The sequence below is a fragment of the Nematolebias whitei genome, chromosome 18 (genome assembly GCF_014905685.2).
Source record: "Nematolebias whitei isolate Nwh7 chromosome 18, NemWhi1, whole genome shotgun sequence".
NCBI classification, from domain to species: Eukaryota; Metazoa; Chordata; class Actinopteri; order Cyprinodontiformes; family Rivulidae; genus Nematolebias; species Nematolebias whitei.
Window position 1 is genome coordinate 3242442 of NC_056515.1, and position 8582 is coordinate 3251023.

Sequence of the window (8582 nt, forward strand, 5' to 3'; positions counted from 1 at the left end):
TGAAAAAGAAAGTAATCAATCAGAGGAAACGGGCTCCTTGGTTCAATTCTGAGTTACGTACTTTAAAACAGGCATCTAGAAACCAGGAGAGAAAATGGCGCTCTACTAATGTTGAAGAATTTTATTTAACTTGGAAAGATAGTCTGCTAACATATAAAAAAGCTCTCCATAACTCTAGAACTTTATATTACTCATCTTTAATAGAGGAGAATAAAAATAACCCTAGGTTTCTGTTTAGTACTATTGCTAGACTAATTAAAAGTCCCATTTCTGTTGAACTGTGTATCCCTACAACTATAAGTAGTGACGACTTCATGAGATTCTTTATAAATAAACTGATTTTCATTAGAGAGAAAATTCAAACCATCCTTCCTTCTACTATCTCTAGTCCCCTGTCAAATGAGGCAACTTTAAAAATTTCACTAGAGCCTGATTTATGTTTGGACAGTTTTTGTCCTGTTGAGCTCTGAATTGTCAAAAATAATACCCTCATACAAACCATCCACATGTCTGCTAGATCCCATCCCAACCAGACTGTTTAAAGAGGTATTCCCCCTACTTAATGTCCACATTTTGAATCTACTTAATTTATCTTTAATGAATGGTTATGTACCACAGTGCTTTAAGGTTGCTGTAATTAAACCTTTACTTAAGAAGTCTGACATTGATTCAAAAATTCTGGCCAACTATAGACCTATATCTAATCTAACTTTAATCTAAAAAATTCTAGAGAAAATAGTTGCTGGTCAGTTGCGTGAACATCTACAAAGAAATAATCTGTTTGAAGAGTTTCAGTCAGGGTTTAGAGCTCATCATAGCACAGAAACAGCACTAGTAAAAGTCACTAATGATCTTCTCATGGCCTCAGACAATGGACTTGTGTCTATACTGGTCCGGTTAGACCTAAGTGCTGCATTTGATACAGTTGATCACAAAATTTTACTACAGAGACTTGAATATGATATTGGGATTACAGGAACAGCTCTAAAATGGTTTAAATCATATCTATCTAATGGAAATGGAAATGGAGCTAAATCGTGTCTTAAATAGTGAGCGGGAATCCCAAAGGGGTGAGGATCAAGTACGGTGATCTGCAGTCGAAACATATCAGTAACGCACCTCTTCAGGAGGAACAGAATTCACAGTAATGTCACTAAAATCACAGATTTCTTTAAAAAATGTACAAAAACCACACGATGCAGATCAGTTCATGTCTTGGTAACATGTTGAGCTCTATGACAGATATTTAGTGGGACTCTGCGCATCAACGGGCAAATGTTGGAAACCTCTTAGTCCATTTAGGCGAATTCCCTCACAGAAAGCTGAGAAACAAAGATTTTCAAGTTTCCTCCACTGGAATGGAACGTCGTAACATTCTCTGAAGCTTCTTCTCTGTAAATACGCCATCAGCCAACAACAGGCTGACAGCTGGTTTGGCAACAAAAAAAAATTGGTCTACGTATGAAAGGGAGTGAAAGAGTAGAGAATGCAGGTGGAAAGCATATTTCATCTTCGGTTTCATTCATCACTCTGTGATACGAGCAATTCCATCCATCCATCCATCCATTATCTTTACCCGCTTATTCCATTTTGGGTCACGGGGGTCGCTGGTGCCCATGTCCAGCAATCACTGTGCGAGGGGCGGGGTACACCCTGGACGGGTCGCAAGTCCATCACAGGGCCACATAGAGACAAACGAGACAAACAACCATTCACTCTCTCACTCACACCTAGGGACAATTTTAGAGTTACCAATCAGCCTAACATGCATGTTTTTGGTCTGTGGGAGGAAACCGGAGCAACCGGAGAAAACCCACGCATGCACGGAGAGAACATGCAAACTCCACCCAGAAAGGCCCCTGGACCGGGGTTTGAACCAAGGACCTGCTCGCTGAGAGGCAGCAGCTCTAGCAGTTGTGCCACCGTGCTGCCACGAGCAATTCCCTGAGAATAAAAAGAGTTGATGCTTTCTTTCCCTTAGTTACTTTTGAGTCAGTACTGTTCACCTCAACGTCCCAAAGGAGCAGTTTTTCTCTTCTGAGTGTCTCAGACACCTAAAATACAGCACTGAATGTTTCACAATTAAATAATGGAAGAAAATTTGGTAGCAATTCATAATACAGCCTGATACATACCGACTGGCTGTGTACTAGGTTAGTAGCTAGGTAGGTACCCAGTGAGCATCTAGTTCTGTACAGGCAAGTGCTGGTGAGTACCTGGTTACATAACTAGGTACACACATGGTAACTGCCTAACTTTGTACCCACTGGGGGCCTAGCTATGTACCTGGTGAATGTACTTCTATGTACCCAATGTGTGCCTTGTTACGTACCTGGACATACATGGTGAGTGCCTACTTCTGTACATGGTGAACATCTAACTACATACCACGTGCACATTTAACTTCCATACTTAGTATGTACATAGTTACATATCATCAGTTATGTACCCGGTACATACCAGGCTGTATTATCTTTTGCTACTGAAAATTTGACATAAATACATTTTTCCCTGTAGTTGCACAACAGGACTGTGATCTTTAATGTACATGTGTACACGCTCCTCTTTCAATGGCGCTGCGCCTCAGCTTGGCACCCAGCTCTCAGGGGTCTGAGGGGATGTCCATTTTGAGCTGGAGAAACTTCCTGAATTCCTGTTCTGAGCCGAGGTGTGGCAGGTATCAAAGCTCAGGTCCAGGCAGTCTGGGTCCATCAGCTCATTACGGATGATACAGTCCATGTCACACTCCAGGCTGCCATTGAACACATCAAGGTCCAGATCAGCAGAAAAGCGGTCCTGGCCTGACAAACCAGAGCTCAGCTGCATAGAGGAGATCTTGCTGGGAGACTTCAGATGTGGCTGCTTGGCACCGGAGTGGCTTGTGTTGTTCTTAGCGGTTGACAAGCCAGCTTGCCAACCAGGCACTGAAGAACTTTGTCCCAGGTCTGAACTGCTGGGACTCAGCAAGATGTGGTCCTTGTGGAGCACCGTTGTATTTCAACGAGAGTCTTGCAGGGCGATGGCGTTGCTGGCCTGTGACATCAGAGGGTCAGACTGAGTGAGCATGACATTGTTGGGACTGTGGGAGTCCAGGCTTAGCAGATCTTGCAGGGTCTGGTGGTCACTGAAGTGTGAGATGCTTGTGAATGTGGTCTGCTTGTTCTCCTGGATGGTCTGCATGGGAGACTGGTGCAGACTTGTAATAGAAGAAGGACTGAACAAAGGATTTGTCCCATAGCTTCCAGAGGGACTACCCAGACCAGTGCCTGAGCAGCCGAAGGTAAACACAGAGGCCCCCTGACCGTTGGCTCCAGTGTCTTCCTCTCCAGGGGGAGGCTGCTGAGATGCTGTCAGGCTGATATTGTCTAAAAGGTCATCCATCAGGTTGTCCGACAGGCCGTCATTGAGGTTCATAGTACCTGCCAGGTCTGAGAGTCCTATTGGTCCTGTGGATGGGGACATGCTGCTGGGGCTAGAGTACAGCATGGGGGAAAGGGGGGAGTCATCATCAGGCACCTCGTCCAGCTCCAGGTCGGCCAGAATTGGAGACAGACGACCACTGAGTGTGCTGGCGTTGGAATTGGTTCGGGAGTGGAAATCTGTCCAGGCGTCCAGCTCGTCGCTGCTGCGGGACGTGGGACTTCCTGTCCACTTGGACAGACTTGAGGTGCTCTCAGAACTACCGTCTTGTGCTGCCTGTAGGGAGGCAGCTTTCTTCTTGGTGGCCCGTCCTCGGGCTCCCTTGATGTACTTACTGTTGTCCATAGAAACGGCTCGTCTGCGAGGAGCTTTGCCGCCTTTACCTCCATCTGGGTTCACCATCCACCAGTAGCTTTTCCCAGTTCCTTCATTTTGGACTTTGAAAAAGCGACAATGGAGGGACAGATTGTGTCAGATAGAGTTCTTCCAGCCTGCAGAGCTGTTGCTGTCTCCTTTGTCCTTGAAGTACGGCATGGACCGGACCATCCAGTCGTAGATCTGGGACAGGGTCAGCCTCTGGTCCGCGGAGCTCTCGATGGCCTGCGTGATCAGGTCCGCGTATGAGTAGTTGCCCCACGTGTTCCTGCAGGAGGACGACTTCTTCAGCTGCTGGGGGGCGGAGGCGCCCTGGGCCGCGCCGGGAGGCAGCACGGAGGAGGACGGGGAGCCGTCGGAGGCCTCCTCCCTGCAGGGTCTGCGCAGGACCTCCACGGGCTGGGACACGCACGGCTCCGTGATTATTCTGGTTAGAGATTCATGAGTCAAACAGCCTCAGGGTAGAAGCTGTTCCTCAGTCTAGTTGTTCTACACCTAATGCTCCTCAACTTCCTTCCTGAGGGGAGCGGGGCAAAAAGTGTGTGTGCTGGGTGAGTGGGGTCCTTCATGATGCAGGTGGCCCTCTTACTGCATCTGGAGGTGTAGGTGTCTGTGATGGTGGGAAGACTGACTCTGACATCTTCTGTGCAGCCTTCACCACTCTCTGCAAAGCTTTTCTTTCTGCAGCTGTGCAGCCTCCATGCCACACGTTGATGCTGGAGCATAGGATGCTCTCCACTGCACACCTGTAGAAGGAGGTGAGGACTGAGCTTCCCAGACCAGCTCGTCTCAGCTGCCTGAGGAAGTAGAGTCTCTGATGAGCTTTCTTGATCAGGCTGGTGGTGTTGTTGCTCCAGCTGAGGTTGTTATTCCTGTGTACACGCAAGTACTTGTAGCTGGAGAACACTTCCACCACAGATCCTCTTATGTTCAGGGGGTGCAGGTATGTTTGTTCCTTCTGAAATCCACAGTCATCTCCTTTGTCTTCTTCACATTGATGTGAAGGTTATTCTCTTTGCACCAGCTCTCCAGGTGTTCCACCTCTTGCCTGTAGCTGGACTCATCATTGTTTGTGATGCATCCCACCAACGCTGTATCATCTGCAAACTTTACAATGTGACAGCCTGGATGGGTAGCTGCACAATCATACTTGAGCAGAGTAAACAGGAGGGGGCTCAACACACATCCCTGAGGAGAGCCAGTGCTGAGGGTTATGGTGGAGGAGGAGAAGTTGTGGATCCTCACTAACTGTGGTCTGTTTGTTAAGAAGTCTAGTACCCAGTTGCAATCCCAGTCCCAGTCTACAGTAGTCCCTCGCTAGTTCGCGGTTCATTTTTTGTGACTTACACTGTCATGGTTTTTCAAAATAAGATGGAACATTACAAACAATTGGCTGATTGATGGATGAGCCACATGATCAGCATGGAATATTTATTTAAAATGAATTATTTTAAATTATTTAGGACCTGCTGCACCTTTGTGCAGCCCACACTGCAGGAGAAACGTTCTCCTACAGCTCCTCATCCCTTCTTTTTCCTCAGCCTTCCTCCTCTGAGATCTCCATTCTGTTGCGGAGAAGTGGGCGTGGCAGAGAATGCAAAGTGCAGCCATGGCTAAGAGGAGGCAGAGAGCTGAGTTCATGACATTCTGTGCTCTTTTAGAGCATTTAGAATTTAGAAACATTGTTTAGAACATGTATGTCAAGCTCAAAGCCTAGAGGCCACATCCGTCCAGGCTTACAATTATATCCCGCCTGTGAGATCATTTTATACAGATCTACTGTTATTGTTATTAATGGCCTGGCGATATGAAGCGCCGATTACATGCAAACAACAGATCCCATAATGCACTGCTTCATTTCTCTTCCTGAACACTAGGCTACCTGGGACATTCCCACATCAATCAAGTCTAGCTTCTGTTGCTGTTTACAACCCAGATCTTATTGTCTTCATCAGTCTCTGCACTGCGACCATCCCGCTCCTCTCACCTGCTTCCAACCGAACCGAACCGAGCTCCACGGGTCCGCAGGTCACCCTCAGAATTGCTCCAGGTCCGGCGGGTTCTCGCTGAGGTTCTGCAGTTCTGGTCCGGCTCAGAGCGTGTCCTGGTGCTGTATAGCTACAAAGCTAGCCCCTCACAATGGCGAAGAGAAACGTTGACACTGAAAACAGAGCCTTTCAAAACCGATGGGAGGTTGAGTACGTTTACTGATATTGCCAACAAACCCGTGTGTCTCATTTGTGGAGCTAATGTCGCTGTAAACAAAGAATTGAATCTAAGCATGTAATGAGCACTACAAGACAAAGCATCGGGAGCTGCAAAACCTGAATGCACAGCAGAGGATGCAGAAAGTAGAAGAGTTAAAGAAGACTGAGATTTCAGCAGACATTTTTCACCAAAGCAATATCACAAAATGCAGCTGCTGTGAAAGCAAGTTTTGTTGTGGCAGAGGAGATAGCCAAATCAGCCCGGCCATTTAATGAGGGAGAGTTTCTGAAGAGCTGCATGATGAAGGTGTGTGACGTCTTGTGTCCAGAGAAAAAGCAGATGTTGTCAAATGTAAGCCTGAGTAGAAATACAGTTGCTGATCAGATTTGTGAGATGGCCACTGATTTAAGAACACAGACGAGTGAAAAAAGCACAAACTTCATTGCGTACCCTCTTGCTGTTGATGAAAGTACTGACTTGACGGACACTGCGCAGCTGGACATCTTTATCTGTGGAGTGGACTCCAACTTGAGTGTTACAAAGGAAATATTGGACAATAAATCGATGCACAGGACAACTACAGGAAAATATCTAAAAAAGTTAAGTCTGGTCCTCTGGACATTCAAAAAACAAAACAAAGCAAAACAAAACAAAACCAAAAAAATGTAGAAACATTTTGTCTTTCATCCGAAAGACTTCTTCAGTCTGAGGTGCTGTATTCAGCTTAGTCTTATAAATAGCACTTCTCACAATATGAGAAGGTGTTATTTATAAGACTGAGCTGAATACAGCACCTCAGACTGAGGAAGTCTTTCGGATGAGAGACGAAATGTTTCTACATTTTTCTTCTTTTTTTGTTTTGCTTTGTTTTGTTTTTTGAATGTCCAGAGGACCAGACTTAACTTTTTTTTTCTAGACTTTTTTCATTCATTCAACCTTTATTTAGACAGGTAAATCTCTAATCTTAAAAGTAGAAAATGTGTCACCCCTCCAGACAGAGACTGGAAGTTGGTTCCACATTAGAGGAGCCTGATAACTGAAAACTCTGCCTCCCATTCTGCTTTTGGAAACTCTGAACCACAAGTCAACCTGCAGCATGAGAGTGAAGTGCTTTGTTGGGAAAATATGGAACAAGAATTTCTGTAATATAAGATGGAGCTAAATTGTTGAGAGCTTTGTAGGTTAGAGCTTTGTAAGATTTTTATATTATATTCTGAATTTGACAGGGAGCCAATGGAGAGTAGCTAAAACTGGAGAAATATGATCTCTCCTATCAACCCTACAACTCTGGCAGCAGCATTTTGGATCAGCTAAAGACTTTATAAAGAAGTTTGTAGACACCCAGACAGTAAACAATTTCAATAGTCCATGTGACACATGCATGGACCAGTTTTTCTGCATAATTTTTGGACAAGATATTTTTAATCTCAGTGATATTACGCAGGAGGAAGAATGCGGTTTTGGTAACATTTTGAATATGTGGGTTAAAAGACATATCCTGATCAAAAATAAATCTAATGTTTTTAACTTTAGAACTGGAGGCCAAGTTAATGTCATCCAGAGAGAGTGAAAGACTGTAACATTTACTCCTAATATGCTCAGGTCCAAAAATCACAACCTCAGTCTTCTATGAGTTCAAAAGCAGAAAAGGGTCATCCAAGTTTTTATGTCTTTAAGACATGCTTGTAACTTAAGTAACCGACTGAATTCATCAGGTTTCATGGACAAATACAAGTGACTATGATCATCATAACAATTCAAAATTATCCCATGATGATTAATAACTTTACCTAATGGGAGCATATATAATGTAAAGAGTGCTATGGTGTGCTCTAAACCCTGACTATGTTCGAGCCCTCCAATTGACAGACCCTCTGGCAATGTGTGTTAAGTCCACAGTTACAAACCTTGGTTTTAAGATGGACAGTGATTTTAAACTCAACAGTCAAATAAGGGCCACTGTAAAGTCTGGTTTTTATCATTGGGAAAAAAAAATAGCAAAGGTAAAATCTATTCTTTCAAGGCCACAGGCTTTCATTTCATCATGGCTGGTTTACTGTAATTTTCTCTATCTCAGAGTCAGCCAGTCCTAACTTACTGCAGCTGGTGCAAAATGCTGCTGCACGTCTTTTAACAGGAGCACGTAAAGAGTGCATTACACCTGTCCTGGCTTCTCTCCACTGGCACCCATGTATTTTAGAGTTCATTTTTTAATTATTTTGTTTGTTTTAAGGTTTTAAACAGCCTTGCTCTGCCTTATTGTGTGAATGCTTACAGGCATTCACAATATTGAGATCCACTTTTTCTTCCGTACATTTTTTGGCATCTAACTACTCCAACAGTTTTACTATTTCAGCTAGTATTTAGCTGTTTTCATTTCATCTTTATCAGCTAATTCCACATTTTTTGCAATCAGTTAAACTTTTTTCAGCCTAATTCAGCAAAATCATGTTTCCTCGACATCCTTCTCCTAATTTCTAAAGGTTCTATCTGCTTGTTTTAGCTACTATTTAGCTGTTGTTGTTTTTTTGTTTTTTTTTAGCAAATTCCAGCCTCTCTCAGATAATTTCAACTTGATT

General features: G+C 44.2%; 1 pseudogene; it reads right to left on the minus strand.

Annotated features, from left to right (window-relative positions):
- Positions 1 to 2583: 2583 nt before the first annotated feature.
- Positions 2584 to 5150, minus strand: LOC119425011 (annotated as a pseudogene).
- Positions 5151 to 8582: the final 3432 nt, after the last annotated feature.